Source organism: Poecilia latipinna, unplaced genomic scaffold, assembly GCF_001443285.1.
Source record: "Poecilia latipinna isolate Pla-1442-1.1 unplaced genomic scaffold, P_latipinna-1.0 Scaffold591, whole genome shotgun sequence".
NCBI classification, from domain to species: Eukaryota; Metazoa; Chordata; class Actinopteri; order Cyprinodontiformes; family Poeciliidae; genus Poecilia; species Poecilia latipinna.
The window spans coordinates 266,532-277,746 of NW_015113207.1; the positions used below are offsets into that span (position 1 = coordinate 266,532).

At 43.3% G+C, this 11,215-nt stretch overlaps 1 long non-coding RNA gene across 1 annotated transcript; it reads left to right on the forward strand.

Annotated features, from left to right (window-relative positions):
• Window positions 1–107: 107 nt before the first annotated feature.
• LOC106953603 (uncharacterized) lies at window positions 108–4,699 on the forward strand. The gene is made up of 2 exons (XR_001426227.1): window positions 108–528; window positions 854–4,699. It is a non-coding gene; the product is annotated as an uncharacterized LOC106953603 (long non-coding RNA).
• Window positions 4,700–11,215: the final 6,516 nt, after the last annotated feature.

The following is an 11,215-nucleotide window of genomic DNA, read 5'->3' on the forward strand; positions in this document are numbered from 1 at the left end:
TGGTCTTTTCTACCAGTCATGGTAACTCAAAGCGGAAAAAAGTGAGCCGCATTAGCTCCTGGAGGTGTGACGTCAAGGCTTTAGGTGCAAAGAGCCCATATCATTAGCCTTAGGAACATACACTATAAAACTAAAACAAGATATATCTTTCTGGCCAGAAGTAACTGAACAAAGTTGTTTCCAGCTGAACCTTTAAGTTATTTCCAATTTTGTTTTTTTTTGTATCAGAAATCCTCCTTACTTACAGTGAACCAAGACGATGGGTTTCCATATCAGTGACCTTCTGAAGGACTTTTAAATGTAAAGTAGCTTTCACATGAGCAACATACACTTAAAAAATTTGATTGTTTGGAGAACCGTTAGCTTGAGAACTACTTCCTGTTTTGTTCAAATTAAACACCTGGAGCATTATCAAGTTGTATCTAGCCGTTTTATTTATATGGTAAAGCTAACGGGGACCGAGTAGACTGTGAATGACGGGCAGCGTCCTGTTATCCAGGTTATTTTGTTTGCTGTGAAACTAATCAGGTTGTTGTTTTAAAATTCCAAAATTAGCTTTCAATTTAATTTTGGCAAGTTATGTTCACTCCATTTATAGGCTTGCCAGGTTTACAACGAGCGAACCAGAGCTGGCTCTCAGAAAGCTCCACCATTAGGCTAATTATATCAATTTTTAACAGCGCCAGAACTGCTGTTTCTACCTTGTCCTAGATGAGCCTCAGCTAGGATATTTTATGAACACAGACAGGCGTACGGCATTTCAACACATATTACAACTTACGCTGTGTAAAGTGGGAGCTGAAATACTTTCAGCAACGTTGTTTTTAAAGTTTTACTTTGTTTCCCTCTGCAGGCGGTTCCTCTGCCATTCCTGAGGCAGTCGCCTCGGATCCACCGGCTCCCGACGAAGCAGTCACGCCCAAACCTGCCGCCCTCCTTCACGAATCAACCATTGTGGAACTCGGCAGCACCGGCAGAACCAAAAGCCTCCCAGAAACCGGCTGCAGCTCCTCGCTAGACCTTCACAAGCCTCTCCCTCCTCCCCTCACTCCTCCTCCTCCGCCTCTTCCTCCCGCTGCAGACATTCCCGACCTTCCTCTTCCATCGCCCCCCATCCCTCCTCCCCCTCCGCTTTCCACCAAGTCGGCTTCCACCTCCAGCCCTCCGGTCCCTCCAAAGCCGCCCCTCGGCGACAGCCCCCAGCGTCCCACCACGCTCAACATAAAGACGCTTCCGCGCTCCATCGCGAGGGAGAACGGCGGCCCTCCGCATCGGGTCGACGACGATGAGGATGAGAGGAAGCTGCTGGAAGAGGATCTAAAAAAATGCATTGAGGACTTCAAAAAGATCCGCTTGCCCACGGTGTTTCCGGACCGCAAGAGGCACTGGCAGAACGACCTGCTCAAGAAGTACAATGCGTGAAGAGAAGAGCCTCTCTGTGGTACTGCTGTGAAGAAACCCGACTAAAAACCTTTAGGAACTATTCTGCGGCTGGTGAAGAGAAGCTCAGGTTTATAGTAATGTAAAATATTTGGACCCAGTTTTTTCTGATTTTACTTTTTGTTGTCACAATTAGATGTTTCAGATCATCAAACAAGCTGTAACAAAAGACGTAAAAAGCAGAGTGAACTCAAAAGTCAGTTTTCAAATATTAACACACAAAAAAAATGTATCCAAACCAGCAATGTCCAATATAAAAAAGTAATTAAACCAGCAACAGTGTGACTGTCAATGCATTTAGAGATATTTAGCATTGATTGTGCCAAGTGTGCTTTTGGATCGCTGTCCTGCTGTGTAACTCGTGTGTGGCAGATCACAAGCCGACTTTCATGGTTCCATCAAATTACAGCAAGTTATCCAAAATCTGATGCAGCAAAACAGTCCCAGATCGTGATACCACCACTGCTTTTGACAGTAAATACGATGTTCTTTTTCCAAAATGCCTTGTTACTTTTTACATGAGATGCAGCCGAGCGCACCTTTCAGAAAGCCGATTCTTTTGTGACACCCCGGATGAGACTCCAGTGTCCTCTTTCAGTAATTTTAGAGGATGTTCAACACCACGTTTTCTGTATTTGTGAATAATACCTCTCATTGCGGTTCACTGGCATCGCCTTAGACACGGCTTTGTGACCCTGATGATGTGAATTGCTTGTCTTGCTCTGGTTATATTTGACATTAAAGCATGTTTGGCGATCTGAAACATCTCAGTGAGAAAGAAGAAATGCCTACGGGAGCAGATACCTTTTCACAGCGCTGTAAACGTCAGAAAGTTTACTTCACCTGGACATCTTAAGCAACTTTTCTATTTGTCAGAGAGCATGTCGTGCTCAGGTTAAAACCAAACGCAGTCAGCGGACACTAAAAGTGTCCGTTCACCTCGACGAAAACCCATATCCCTACGGCGACTCCTTCCACGTAAATCTCGCGAAACATCGACAAAGGAAAGAAGATAAATGTGATGTCATTTATTAGGTATTCCTGCTTTCCTCTCCTCTGCAACGTGTCTGCTGATCAAGCAACTGGAAAACAGCGGCAAACTGTCACGCTTCCAAAGCATTTGACCTTAATGACGCAAAATAAAGAAAGGGAGTGAAATTTCTGGATTTAATCTCTCTTGAGTTTGCCTCATCAATATTACATGGCTGGCTTCAAAGCCTTTCTTCTCTAATACATGAGCTCCACATTTTTGCTTCATTCTGTGTTTATCTTCCAGTTTGCGATGGAAAGAATTCAGAGAGAGAGAGAGAGAATGGAGCCTATCAGAAGCAGAGAGGGTAATTACAGGCAGGACTGAATGTGGAATAAGAATGGCAGTAATGGCTAGATGAACCACTGTACAGCCCCATTTGTTCCTCTGTCTGCGCTGCATAAAATGCTCATCCAGCTCCGCTAATGAATTACCAGGTGTCTGTATGTCCCCATTTCCTTCCGTCATTGTGGGGAAAATGTGATAAGCAAGTCGGTATGAAATGAAAGAATAATTGCCTTTTGTCTTTTCAATTGTTCTGAATCGTGCACTGTGTGCATTGAACTCGGCGGTTGTAAGCTTAACTCTGCAACAAAAAAACAAAAAAAGGAGAAGAAGAAAAATGCACAAGCCAAAACATTGCAGAAAAGAAATGACGACAGCTGTTCCAGCACAGAGTTAACGGTGACGGTCTGTGCTGAAATCACATACAGGGTCAGGGAAGGTAGAGGACAGGCAAGTTTATTAGTATAGCAACACACAAGACAGTTCAAAGTGTTTTACAGGTAAATGGAGAAGACGATGGAGTACAGGAGCTAGAGCAAGGCGAAAACAATCGCATTCAAAACGAGAAAGGCATTTATCGGACGATGGCATAATTCAAATGTGACGTAATTAATTTGAAAGTGATCTTTAACCTTTATGGAAGAAGCACAGGGAACTATTTTCAGTCCTGTTTCTGCAGATCTCAGGTCTTCAGGTTTGTTCCAGAGCAGAGGAGCAAAATTAACAAAATAATGTTGGGTAAAACCGATGATTTAGCTGCTATGTTGACAGAAACAACATAGCATCTCACAAACCTTATTATCGTGACCTAATAAAGTCTCCTCTCACTACATAAATGTGTGTGTGTGTGTGGGGGGGGGCAGTAATCCTCTTTTAAATGCAGAGTGGTGCAGTTAAACTGCTTTTTCACACTGTCAGCTCATTGAATAGATGTTTGCTGCACATCGCTGTCTTATCTGTAAAACAGGAATGCAGAAAGATACGTAAGATGTGGCCTTGACGGCAGCACAGGACACAACTCTGGACAGCAACGTGATGACTGACATGTCATCTTAAAGGATTTACTCACCGAGAGCATCAGCGGTCCTGTTGGGTTAGCATGACTAAACAATGGTGGCTCGGCATCTGTTTGAGCGAATGCGAGTTGACTCTACTGAAGTTTCCCTGTGACCTCTGCTGAAATAACCTTGTTGAATTCCTGAAGGAATATTATACATTGTCTTAATTTGAATTAAATTTAGGGGAACAAATACAACTTGAGCAGACTAATTTTCTCATTAAGAACAAAACAAAAAACAAAACTGATTTTCCACTCCTCTCGGTATGAATGAACCTCTTTTTATACAGAGTAGCACCTCAGGAAACCATAAACTCGCAGTTCTAACTGTTACAGCTCAGTTTATAGAAGGAGGCGGTGGATCCTTGAATCTCCCACGCCTGCAGTTCGGTGGTGCCTTAATCCATGACAAGATAAGAAACAGAGTGAAAGCGGCTTAATAGAAGCAACAGTTTTACCACCTCCAGCTGATGCAACGAACATGTCCCGATCAATAAATCAGCGGAGGAGAAGATTGTCTCCTGACAGCGCTTGCGGCCAAGCATCGGTTTACTGTTCTTTTTTCTGGGGGGCGGGGGGAGACGATGGGGATGCTCATGTTCAGCACTGTAGTTTTTTTTATTTTTTATTTTATTTTGTCTTCAAAAGTCTGACTAATTACCTCTGCAGCTTTCGTCTGGTATGTTTTTCTTTTCATATTATGTTTGGGGTCCTCTTGAATTTAGATGCACCTTTGATGTTTCCCCTCCACGTCTCCGCTATAGCCTCCTCTCTCTCCAGAAATAATCACTGACGCATGAGACCATCCGATTGCTGTTGTTTTTTTGTTTTTTTTTTTGCTGGGATTCATATAAAAATATCCATGTATTATCTTGGCCTTGTAAGAAAAAAAAAAAAAAAATCTGGTGAGCAACAAGCAACAAATAGCACACACAGCCTTCGCTACAATTACAACGTTTCCCATCTCGGTGAATTTATTTATTTTTTTTATTTTTTTATGTTTTGCTCATTTCATCCTCCCCCTCTGACTCATTTAAACCTAATAAAGTCAAACTTCTCTTTGTTCGTCATGCTCCCATTGGATCTCCGCTGTGTCCCGCTTTAGGTTTAATGATCCTGTCTCGTCTTGGAGTTTTTATCTGCAGTGCGCCTTGCTTCCGATTCCTTTCTAGCCTTAAAATCAGAGTTAAGAAATCATCAGATGTTTGCTGAGAATGAATGGTTTAGACAAAAAGAACTATTTTATTTATTTTTTTTTTCCAGGTGCACCGCTAACCTCTAAAGATGCAACAGCTACACCATCCTGTTCTGAGCAGCGGGGGATTAGCAGTAGATTAGCGTTTGTCACAGCCTTAAAGACTGTATTAACAGCAGGCTACTCTTCTTAGAAGATAAACTGTTTCGACAGTTTACGCCACCGAGTCAGTCTTAACTAAAATATTTTACAGCAACCCAAACATTCAGCCCCTCTCCAGCCGGCTGCAGACTTAATCTCTAAGGAGGGATTGCTCTTTTTGCCGTCATTAGAGAGTGTTGCGCTCATTAGCTTCTTCTTTATGGTATTTTCCATCAGCAGCTTGTAGTGCGGCAGATCTGTGGTGTCGTTACGCGCTGCATGTCGAGTCAGGGTCGTTCACATTCAAACGACCCCGTTCACGGCTTCAGATGATGCAATGTTCCTGCAGACAAAACGTGCATCCCAAAAGGAAAGTGTCTGATTTAAATTTGCGTTTTCTCAAATATAAGGCAACCCTTCCCCTCCCCCTCCAAAAAACAGTTTCCTTTTTACAATTCTCTTTCATCTTTTGTCTCTTTCTGGAACAACTTTCAGAAGAAGACAACTTATTACCAATGCTCTATGAGAATTTAATCTCTGAAGTCGATATGCTGAGCCCTGCAACAAAGAGAATCCCTTTCCTTTGAAAGGAAGAGGTAAAGCAGTCTGGTGGGTTCAAGATGGGCAGGAAAACAGTCTTTGACAGAATATTCTAGCCAGTGAGATCAAACGAGGAATTGTAGCAACAATCATTAGCAACAGACAGAGGCGCTGAACACCAGGTGGGTTTCTCCTGTGACGTCTTGAAGTTGTAAGTGGATTGAAACTTGATGTTCTCTGAGGGCAGGCTTTGATTTTAGGCAAAGACTTTGATTGGTTCAGGATTTCCCTCGGTTAAAATGACGCCGTGTTATACACCAGCCTCGTTTTTGAGGAGATTTATCCAAATAAGGAGCAGGACTGAAAATGATATCCCTCATTTATTAGGGTACAATTTATTTTTCTGTCTCTGCCTCTATAATCTACGGCGCCTTACATTTGCATGAAGCAGCACCTTGCAGATTTCTTTGGAACGGACAGCAATACATTAACATCTCATTTCTTCCGGGCATGAGTTATCTTCAGCGCAGTCTGCTCTCTTGACAATTAAAGCAGAGGCTGACAGGGATCCGTGTAAAAAGAAAAAAAAAAAAAAAAAAAGAGTAATACTCAGAGGGTCGTGAGATATTTTAGTATTTCAGCTGTCAGGAAGAGTTTCACACTCAAAGTTTTTGTGCGATGAAATGTGGTTTCAAGGGAGATAAGAAAAGAGAGGCCTAATTATTGGACTTGAAATGGGGCTGGAAAGGAAAGATGAAGAGGTCCAAGACAGCAAATTGTTTATATTTTTATTCAGCAGGATTTTATTGAAGAGTTGTCCAGATTATTTGCCTGATTTATATACAAGGAGGTGATTTCTTTGACCTAAGAACAACAGGCTCCATGTCAAACGAACTTTGGCCTGGATCAATTGAAGTAATACGAAAAGTTTTTATGGCATTATGTCTAGAGCAGTGTTTCTCAACCCTGGTCCTCACCGCCCCCCTGTCCTGCATGTTTTAGGTGTTTCCCTTCTGCCACACACCTGAATTGTATCTCTGGGTGATCAACTGGCTTCTGCAGCACTTGATGGTCATGCAATCATTTGAATCAGCTGTTCTGGAATAGAGGCACATCTAAAACATGCAGAGCAGGGGGGCGGTGAGGACCAGGGTTGAGAAACACTGGTCTAGAGCCAACAAACAAGATCAGTGCCAAATCCTGCAGACTCACACAGGATGACAAGCTGCCTCAGACAGAGCAGATTTAGTCTCCCATGAGGAGGTCCTTCAAGAGATAAGTGCTAAAACAGAGTTTTTCAGCCTAAAAGAGGAAATGCAAGGTCAAAAGTGAGCAAAAGTGCACAAATGGTAAAGCAAAATACTTCAGCAAAGATGTGAATTATGTGCTTTAGCTTGACAAGACTATTGAGCAAAAAAAAGAAAAAAAATGTAAAAGTTAAAAAGAAATTCCTTCACCTGTCTTTGCTCCTCTTGTTTTAAGAGACTCCCCACTAAAGTCGAAAGTCTGCATGAAATCCCAGTTGGCAGCTCTGGGTATCCGAGTCTCCCACGGATCAATGCTGAGTCTCTCGCACGTCACCGAGGGTTTCTCAGGAAGCAGAACTTCAGCTGCTTGAGGTCAGGAATCGCTAATGACAACCCAATGGAGAAAACAAACAAACAAAAAAACAATTTCACTCACATTCACTTGCGTACTCTGCTCTGACCTCGTCCATTGTTTTTGTTTTTTTTTGCTTTCACAGAAAGAGCCATAAATAAGAAAATCATCCAATCATTTCTTTCAGTGACTTGTAAAAGAGTTTATAACCTTGAACTTTGTTTTTGAATTTGTAATGTTACGACAGAAGAGTCACATTTCAGTCCCATCTAGTCAGAGCACAGGTTTTCTGCGTGGCTTGCGGCAGACTGGACTTTGGACTGCTGATGGTTTCCTTTCAACAAAAGTTTTCATCTTTGCTATTATTTCATAAAGACCAAATTTGTGGAGAGAGCCGCAGCAGCTGATTCTACCCTGTGGTGAGATGTGAAAAAGTTCAGAGTATCTGAATTATTTCGGCAACACGCTGCCAATACGTTTGTATCAAAAGAAAGAAACCCCACAAATTTGTTATTGCTTACTGTGGGGGTTTGTGTGGTGTTTGTCTGTGTGTGTGTGTGTGGGTGTGTGTGTGTGCGTGTGTGTGTGTGTAAGTATATTCAGGTCTAAGGAAAAAAAATTGAAAATCCAGACCATATTGCTCAGCAAGCGTTGCCGTGCTGTGCTGCTTTGGCAAGCGTGCTTCGGCACACAAATGTTTTTTTAAAACAACCACATGTAATTTATTGGAGAACAGGGATGGCTGGTCATGCAGGCGGCGAGTGGTACATGCTGTGTGTGTGTGTGTGTGTGTTGTGTGTGTGTGTGGGGGGGCAGTGAAGAGAAGAGTGCCAGAGGGAATGTGTCAGACTCCGTTCACAGCTTTTCCATTTCCATCATTAAAACCTGGAGCCTAATCCATGCAGCTCCTTTAATCTCTTAATTCTGTTCCCATTTTCTCTGCAGCCTGCGCTCTCCTGCTCCATTCTCTCTGCCTCGCTCTCGTTCTCTGTCACTAATTCAAAATCACATGTGTTTCTGGATGCGGCGCGCTTGTACTCTTTCACCTCTCACGTACACAAACTCCACCTGTGGTTTTCACTTTGCTTGCACCTTAAATGCTTTACGTGCCTCTGCGTTATTCATGCTTCTTTTTTTCTTTTTTTTCTTTTTTTTTTTTGCCTGTGTCCTTGATTGTTGTCAGCCGCTAAGCATGACTAATGGTATGTAAGAGGATATACAGCAGCCACGCCGCGGAGCTGAGCAGCGACACGATTTGGATGGGAGCATTAGATGACTCGATTACCAAGACTGACATAAAAGAGTGAATTTTTTAGCGAGGTGGCAAGACAGATGGCCTGACAGTCCGATACTGAGCCAGAGAGAGGTTGGCCCGCTACTTTCTCTGTGGAAAACATGACATGGCCTGTCTGAATGTGAGGCATGGTGCCGTGTTGCTGTGTGTGTGTGTGTGTGTGTGTGTGTGTTTTATTTTACAGTGACTGTGTGACTGGAACAGCCACCGATGCGCTGCACGGGAATTATAATTTACCAAATATAGAAGCACGTATCAAACAGGCTCAGCCTCCTGCAGGAGTGTAACTTATTCATAAGACATTGCAATAACTGCATAAGCGCACATTAGAGATGTAAAAGCCTACTTAGGACATCGTTTGAATTGATTAAGATTCACCCTGATCATTTCGACAGCTCAGAAGCTCATTAATGCGTTCCGAAGCTCACAGCTCTGCATCGCATCCGCTATGATTTCCTCCATTTTCCAAACCATTGGCTGTCGATTTCAGCTTGCCTTCAAATGCTTAGCTCACACGTCACTCTGAAGGTAGTCTGCACCCAACATGCAGATGTTGGGTGCAGAGGAAGAAATGTTTGGTCTGTATTTTTCTCTAACTGGTTTCTCTTTCTTTTCCTGCTTTTCTGACCTACGGAATATTAATTAGGTGAAATCAGGCTGGAAAAGAAAAACCCTAGGCAAATCAGAGCACAGTGTGTGACTCGAGGCAAAGTTTTCTGCAAGTGGAGCTGGTTTCTGATGTCTCTTGGAATTAAAATGAAGCAGAGTGAAAAAGTGTACTTTGTACCTTAGTAAGAATATATCCGCCTGGCACGATGGTTCAAAAAAAGAAGGATTTGATAAAGATGTGGGCACAGACCACTCGTAAGATTGTAATAGCAAGTCAAAATGTTTTTCTGTTTCAAAATGAACAACATTGATAACCTACATTTAAAGTTTGTCTGCCCATCTGTCCATCCTCTTCTTCATAATCTAGATTGCCGGAGTACTGAATGTGGAAGTGAAACCCAGATATCGCTCTCCCCAGTGTCACTGCCCCTCTTTTTCCAGGGGTTTTCTAAAGAGTTCAGAAGGGATTTGGTTTTCCTCTAGCGAGTTCTGAGTCTTCCCTGGATCTGTTCCTGGTTGACCACGACAGGGAAACCTCAAAAATAGAAATGCCAAGTAGGACTCTGGATCTGATGTAAATGCCTGAACCTCCACAGTCAACTTCCTTTCAGGCCTGGCTCCATCCCAAGATTCCTCTGGATGATGCAGCTCTTCATCCTATCACTAAGGTGGTGGCTACCACATGGAAGCTAATTTCAGCCACTTTTTTTTTTTTTGGCCACAATATTTCTGGACCATAGATGAGGGGCAGAAAACAGACTGATTGGTAGATTGAGAGTTTTGCTTTATGAGTCAGAACGGGACCCAATAATGCGAGCGAGGCCCCAACATGTTCATCCTTGTTAGCAAGACATTAAGACATGTGAACTTCTCCACTGGAGACAGAGGCTGGATCTCAAAGCAGAGGGAGCCAAGCACATTTTCCCAGATGAGAACATGTCAGCCCTGACACTGCCACACCAGACACTCTCCTCTCCATTACAATACCTTGAGATCCAATCCATGAACCCCACAAACAGGTGGGAAGCAATAGAGAAGATGAACCTGAGCATACAACAGGCTGTTCTGGGAAATCCAGACACATGTATTGTTTTCGTCATAGAGGGAATAGCTGGTCCTTAAAAGCAGCCCCACATCAGCCCTTCACAAAATCGTAAAAAGTCCCCACATCAACGAAATACATTCGCAATGGTTAAACCCAACTCCACTGACCTCCTGAGCAGCTCTGCAAGCATAAAGTTGAGAGCCACCATCCCACAATCAGGACAAAATCTGCTGCTGCTCTTGCATCTGAGATTCGGCGATTAGTCAGCGCCTCTTTTCCGACATCCTAGAGTAGACTTTCCCATGGAGGCTAAGAAGAGGCATCCCCCGGTAGATGGAAAACACTCATCAGTCCTCTTGCTAAAAGTATGACCAATTAATCTCATTGTAAACTGGAAAGCGTACAAGAGGAGGAGACAGTGTTTCTCAAAGATATCTTGCAGATGTGTGAAAATTCCCAAATAGACAATAGAAAACACACAAACAGATAAACCACTTAGAGGAAGTGCAGTAATGAAGGGCATAATTATGAAAGTGGTTTAGTGTTTTACCAGGTACAGGTAGATAGCGTTTCTGTAGCCGCTCTAAAACAAATCCTTGTGACGTTACCTGATCCCCTCACTGTCCTCTCCAGGGCCATTTTGTCTCCATCGTTGCAGTGGTCTTGAGGATGCTGATGGGGTGTTTGTTTCAGCTTCTTCAGAAAGTGCGGCCCGTTCAAGCAGGCCAGGCCATCAGAGATCTGCACTCTGACGAACTTCGTGCTGTTCCCTCTGCTGTGCGGCTGCCGATGCTGAGAACTACGCGTTCAGCTTGTGACGTCAAAGATCGTCGCCTTCATTTTGTCCAGATCGAGCTCGAGGTTTTCCCTGCACCGGATGTCTTGTTGTTTTGATCCCTTCTCATCGTTGACAAATTGTTCTCATGAATGAGCTCTTCCCAGCTCACGGCGACTAGAGAGAACGCTGACATTTAACACCA